The sequence below is a fragment of the Gambusia affinis genome, linkage group LG03, assembly GCF_019740435.1.
Source record: "Gambusia affinis linkage group LG03, SWU_Gaff_1.0, whole genome shotgun sequence".
NCBI classification, from domain to species: domain Eukaryota; kingdom Metazoa; phylum Chordata; class Actinopteri; order Cyprinodontiformes; family Poeciliidae; genus Gambusia; species Gambusia affinis.
This window is the reverse complement of record NC_057870.1, coordinates 31,388,543-31,394,633: the sequence shown is the minus strand read 5'-3', so window position 1 is coordinate 31,394,633 and position 6,091 is coordinate 31,388,543. Positions and strand designations below refer to the sequence as shown.

The following is a 6,091-nucleotide window of genomic DNA, read 5'->3' as shown; positions in this document are numbered from 1 at the left end:
AAACAAAATAACTTAGAGAAACTGATACATGAAAAACAAACAGAGAAAATTAAATTCAACAATAATATAAAAAAATACAACCAGAAAAATCTGTTTAATAAAACCACATCAACATGAAGACAAAGAGACAAAAAGATCCGGTTCTTTGGCTCCGTAGAACAGTTTGACCTCTGAAGGTCGATGGCCCAGGGCCCCAAACAGGCCGGGACCGGCCCTGCTGGTTCCAACATTTTAACGTTTTCCAGCCTGAAGCAGAGAGGAGAAAAGAAGAAAAGAGGAGAAAAGAGGAGGGAGCAGAGAGTCTCACAGGTTCTGCGGTTCTGCGGTTCTGCAGTTCTGCGGTTCTGCAGTTCTATGGTTCTGGTTCATGCGGTTCTGCAGTTCTATGTTCTGCGGTTCTGCAGTTCTGCGGTTCTGCGTTCTGCAGTTCTGCGGTTCTATGCGGTTCTGGTTCTCGTCTGCTCTCTGGGATTTTCCTGCTGCTCAGATCAGAATCCTCTCTTTCCACTGTGGATGGATGCAAATGTTAGTTTTAATTTCCTCCTCCTGGTTCTCCTGCTGCTTCCAGTAAACTTTGACTTTTCCCCATGACTTCATCTCTGAGCACCGACGATAAAATTAGAACATTTATTTACATGGCAAGAACCCAGCGGAGCTCAGAATCAGCAGAACGTTTTGAGCAGCTGCTGCCTGGACCTGCAGGTGGTCCTCTGGTTCTGGAGAACATTTTATCAGAACCATTTTCACCAAACCGCTGAAACAATCCGATTATAATCAGATTATTTCTGATGAATGAATCAGTTTATTAGGACAAAACGAGACGTAGAACGTGTTCTTAGAGACGTTTCCATGTTTCATGTTAAAACAGGAACATCTGGATTTTTTCTGAGATAAATCAACAAGTGGGACAGAAACATGGAGGGAAGTTAAGAGTTTTTTAATTTGCGTCAGATTGATGATTTTTTAAGATATTGTTCAGAATTATGCCTCATAAAAGTTACAAGGTTTTGTTAAAAAATGAAAAATTAGTCCAAAAAGGAAAACAATTACTTTTTCTGTTTTGTTCATTTTCAGTGACATTAATTTTAAAACTTATGTTTTATTAAATAAAACCAGTTTTAGATTCATTTATTTGTTTAAATTCTGTTTTATTCAGTAAAAGTTAAACTCTGCCCTGAGCGTCATCAGGAGAAACGTTTCTGAAACCTTTTTTAAAAAAATAAATCTTCTTAAAGTTTCTATTTTGACTCATCAGAAAGTTTTACTCTTGTTTTTTTTCTGTCTCATTTCTCTGGTCTTTATGGTTCTGTTGGATTCTCATCGGTTCCGGAGGTTGGCGGCTCGTTGCGTCACATCGAGGTTTTCTGGACATGATGTGTCACATCGGGTTCGCCCCCCTAAAGCCCGCCGACCTCTGTGACCTCTGGGCTTCCCGTCCCGCGGGTCACAGTTACAGGAAGCAGGAGAAACAGGAGCAGGAATGTGTGTGTTCAGGCTGAAACGGGCCAAGAGTGTGTGTGTGTGTGTGTGCGTGTGTGTGTGTGTGTGTGTGTGTGTGTGTGTGTGTGTGTGTGTGTGTGTGCCGGGTCCGAGGTTCTGACGTTGCTCAGCTGGAGGATTTTACTCACTGTTCAGATTACAAACTGCACGTTTCTGCTGGGACGGCCGGCCCGCCTCAGAACCAGAACCAGAACCAGAGAGGAGGAGACAGTCGGAGCACGTTGGACACGTTTAACCGTTTAACATCCAGCAGCTGAAACACACAGAGGAGAAAATCAATGATTTAAAGACAAAGATTCAATCAATTGATCACAGATTAAAAACTTTATTACTGGATTTTTTTTTAATCATGTTATTATATTTGTTTAAATTTGGACCAAAAGCTTCTTTTCAGATCAGAAACAGGAATAAATGAACCTGAGGTAAAGTTTGTTTATCTTTATTTAACTTTTTTATGACAGATTCATGTTAGCATATTTTAAATTTTCTTATTAAATTCTTAATTTTTTCTCCATTAAACTGTGTTAATATTTCAGAGCCGGCCCAAGGTATGAGCAAACTCAGCAGCTCCGTCTGACCTCCGTCTGGTTAACATTAAAATTCAAGATTTAAAGGAATAAGTTTACTTTTGTAAACGTCCAAAGAATGATTTTTGTAGATTTATTGATGCGTTACCATAGCTACACTAAAATAACAAATGCAGCCCCAACTTTTAAAAAGTGCTAATTGCTTACAAGTGATTTAACGAAGTTTGTCAAACTTATTTTAATTATGGTGGTTCAACTTGATAATCTTCTGATCAATTAAATAAATTTAAGTTGAATCCGCTGTTCAGTTTTTACAGTGTATAATCGGATCCGTTTAAGCAGTTTGTTTATAAATACATAAATACATAAATACAAAAACGGTCTGAAGCTGCAGCTCCAAACAGGAAGTGAGCTGACATCACTTCCTGTTTCAGGTGTTTAATGAGACTTTCAGGAAGAAATGCAGTGACTCTTCCTGCAGTTCATTCATGACTCACGACTTTCTAATGGCCAAATAATTTAGTTTCTCTCTAGTCGGGTCAGAACTTCAGAACTTCAGAACTTCAGGGAAAACAGAAATAAAGTCCAGGCAGCTCGGTTCTGGAGCCAACAGAACCGTCTCTTCACATCACAGTAATTACATAAATGAGGCGGCGGCAGCGTAAATGGATCTGATGAGGAGCATGTGACCCGGCTGTGGGTGGGACCAGAACCGGGCCAGAACCAGGCCAGAACCGGGCCAGAACCGGGCCAGAACCGGGCCGTTCTGCACGTAGGGCCCTGTTCACATGGCCGGACTCCAGCAGCGGCCCGTTTGATCAGCCTGACCCACATCACATGGCCGGAGTGCCAGCTGGAGGCGGCAGAACCCGGACCGGGTCACATGACCTCAACATGGCCGGGAAAACGATTCAAGGTTTTCGGTCAGGAGGGAAAAACCTCTGAGCTGCAGACGGAGGATCATCAGGGAGAAAGGAAAAGTTTCTCCAGTCTGAAGTTGGATGATGGAGGAAACTTTCCTTCAGTTCAGAGCAGGAAACCCAAAACCCCTGAAGTGACCTTCAGTCTGAACTTTGACCTTCCAGCTGCTCTCTGTCTGGTGTCCCTCAGTCATTTATTAGATGATGAACAGTTTTTTCATCAGAACCTGTTCACTCACTCACCAGAAAGCAGAGAGAATAACAACAATGAAGAGTTTAAACAGACTGAATCAGTGGAGGTGAACATCGTCTGTTTGGATGTTTTAGTTTCACTCTGGGGATTTTTACGCCGTTTCAGGCTGATATTTATATTCATTCTGTAAATTTGATTTTAATTTCTATTGAGTAAAACTTGAGCCAAATGAAACACGATGTTTAGTGGAAGAAGATTTCTGAACGATTAGAGAAAATCCAGCAGTTTAATCTGAGATTAAAATTTAAAAAGTGTTTCGTGGATCTTTGGAAAATCAGATAAAGTCTAAAACTCTGTTCCAGGACGTGTTGATGGTGTTTTATTCCACCGATCTGATGAATGTTTCAGCAAATCGTTTGAGCCGCAGCGTCCAGCTGCTCCTTCACAGCAGAGAGTCTGACAGGATCACTGATTGATCAGCGATTGATTATCGATCAGAACCTCGCTTTGGGTTCAGACTCAATTGAATTCTGGTCTTTGTCTTTATCCGGTTTCATTTTGCTGTCTGCACATGTTCAGCCTCTGGGAGGCGCTGCAGGTGATTCTCAGGTAGTTTAATGTAATAATTTGAAGAATGTGATGAGTCGTCACGTTGATCCACAGCAGAATCTCTTCAAGGTGAAGAAACGCTGCTGTGGAATGTCAGAGCGAGTCGAGCGGAGCCTGTTAGGTCAGGCCTGGATGTGACTAACAGACCCACCATTAAAAATAATCAGCTTCCTTCATCTCTGCTTCCGTCTTTACTGGAATCCTGAAGTTAATGGGAAAAGTCTCCAAACCCCAGATGAGCCAATCAGGAGCTCAGCATTCCTTCAGCCTTCCTGGTGGTTTTCAGCTTCTCTCTTTCTGTTTGTTTCCTCTAACTCTGCTGTGCTCATGTCTGTTTCCAGCTGCAGCTGGCTGTGTGTCTGTGTCAGCTGACTTCCTGCTGACCACTCAGGAGGACGTCCAGAACCAGAACCAGAACCAGAACCAGAACCACCTGATGGCGTCACAGAGCGATTTAACATAAAACTGATGAAAGTGTTGAAAACATTTGAATAGAAATGAGACAAATAAACTCTTTTCTGTTGGTTCTCATCCAGGGCTCTGGATGAGGAAATAGAACCCAAAAAGAAAAACTTCCTGGTTTAGTTTTAGTTTATTTACTTGCTGATGTTTCAGTTTATTTTTTAAACTGGTCGGGTTTTCAGCCTTATGAGTTTGGATCAGTTTCATCTTTGTGCCCTTCTGGAAGGTCGAACATCTGCTCTGACTGCAGCTGGGAGGGCCTGGTGTGTGAGGACTGGGCTCCACACACACACACACACACACACACACACACACACACACACACGCACACACACACCACATCAGTGAGACATCCCCGCCATCCTCTAGTGGGTTTTAAATAATTGCTAAATAAAGTTGCCATAAAGCGCCTTGATATTTGGTAATGCTAGTTGTTGATTAGCACTTGCGTACGATGCGTTCACTGACTGAAAAAAGATTGTTTTCTCTTCCAGATCCAGAGCTGCTCAATGCATAAATTAATTGATTACTGATTAAATAAATACAATTAAAAATGAAGAACTTTTAATAAAAAATAGAAACAAAACAAAAAGCCTTTGGGGTTTCTATAGTTACAGCTGAAGATGGTCTGATGACCAAACTTTGTTCCATAAACTGAACAAGAAGAAAGTTTAGATTTCTCCAGGTCGTCCTGTCTGGATTTATTTCCTTTTGGGCCAGACTGGTTCTGTGGTTCTGATGTGGTTCTGGGTCCTTCATGCCTCTAAAATGTTGCTCACTCCTCTTGCATTGTTTCCATCTTTGGAAAATCTGCCATCTTCAAATATTTTGACCTGTTACAGTAAGCAACCAGGAATCTCACAGCCAGGTGAGATAAAAGTGAAAGTCAGAGTGACTGGAAGCTGGTTCTGGTTCTGGTTCTGGTTCTGGTTCTGGTTCTGGATGGGCTGGTTCTGGTCCAGACCTTCTGCTGGTTTCCATGTTGGTGTTTCAGTGATGGGAGGATCTGTGTGTGGGACGACGGTCACACACTGGAAGTTTTGTTTCCTACAGTCCTGGAATAATTCAGATTCTTTCTGTTTCCACTCACAGTGAGAGACTAAACATTCAGAATGACCTTTTGGTATTTAAAGCATGCAGAAAGTTTCACATCAGCGCTGCATGTCATACCTGAAACTGAGGGAAAGTGGAGAATCCATAAAACCCCCTCAGATTCTTGTCCCAGCAGAAACTCTTTGAAGCTGACATTTCAGGGAGATGAATGATCATTTCTGCTTTGTGTCTTGATGAACCGACATGTTGGAAAACTTCCTGTTAACCTGTCATCAGATTTCATTCATTTCTCTGAAGTTCCTCTAAAGAAAACTTCTGGTTTCCATCCAGAGCAGAAAACGATCCGGCGGCAGACAGGAGACCAAGAAACGAGAAAAAGATTTGATTCATTTAACTCTTCACTTTACAGAATTAAAGAGATTTAAAAAATAAGATAAAGATTCATATTTCAGGTATCAACAGTTGAAGGTTTAGTCAAAAGTTCAATCTGCAATTTAAAACTACATGAGAATGTTTTCATCATGTTAGCATAAAACCTGCAGATAAACATGTAAAATGAGAACATCATCATGACTTCAAACAGGAAGCAGTGTGACGGTTCTGGTTCTGATGTTCTGCAGGGGAACGCGGCTGGTCCAGTCCAACATGGCCGGATCAGACAGAATCTGAAAAAACACTTTGAAAATATTTTATTTGCAATTTCCTTTATAGAGAAGAAAGTAGAAAAATCTATTAGAATCAGAAATCAGAGTTTTTATTTTGAAGCCGGATCTACCAGCCTTGGTTCCGTGGTTCTGGTTCCTTTGCTCCGTGGTTCTGGTTCCTTT

The 6,091-nt window shown here is 41.5% G+C and overlaps 1 long non-coding RNA gene across 1 annotated transcript; it reads right to left on the bottom strand.

Moving 5' to 3' along the window:
* Window positions 1–469: 469 nt before the first annotated feature.
* On the bottom strand, window positions 470–5,737 carry LOC122828546. The gene is made up of 3 exons (XR_006370246.1): window positions 5,382–5,737; window positions 1,629–1,753; window positions 470–507 (listed from the first exon to the last, which is right to left on the bottom strand). It is a non-coding gene; the product is annotated as an uncharacterized LOC122828546 (long non-coding RNA).
* Window positions 5,738–6,091: the final 354 nt, after the last annotated feature.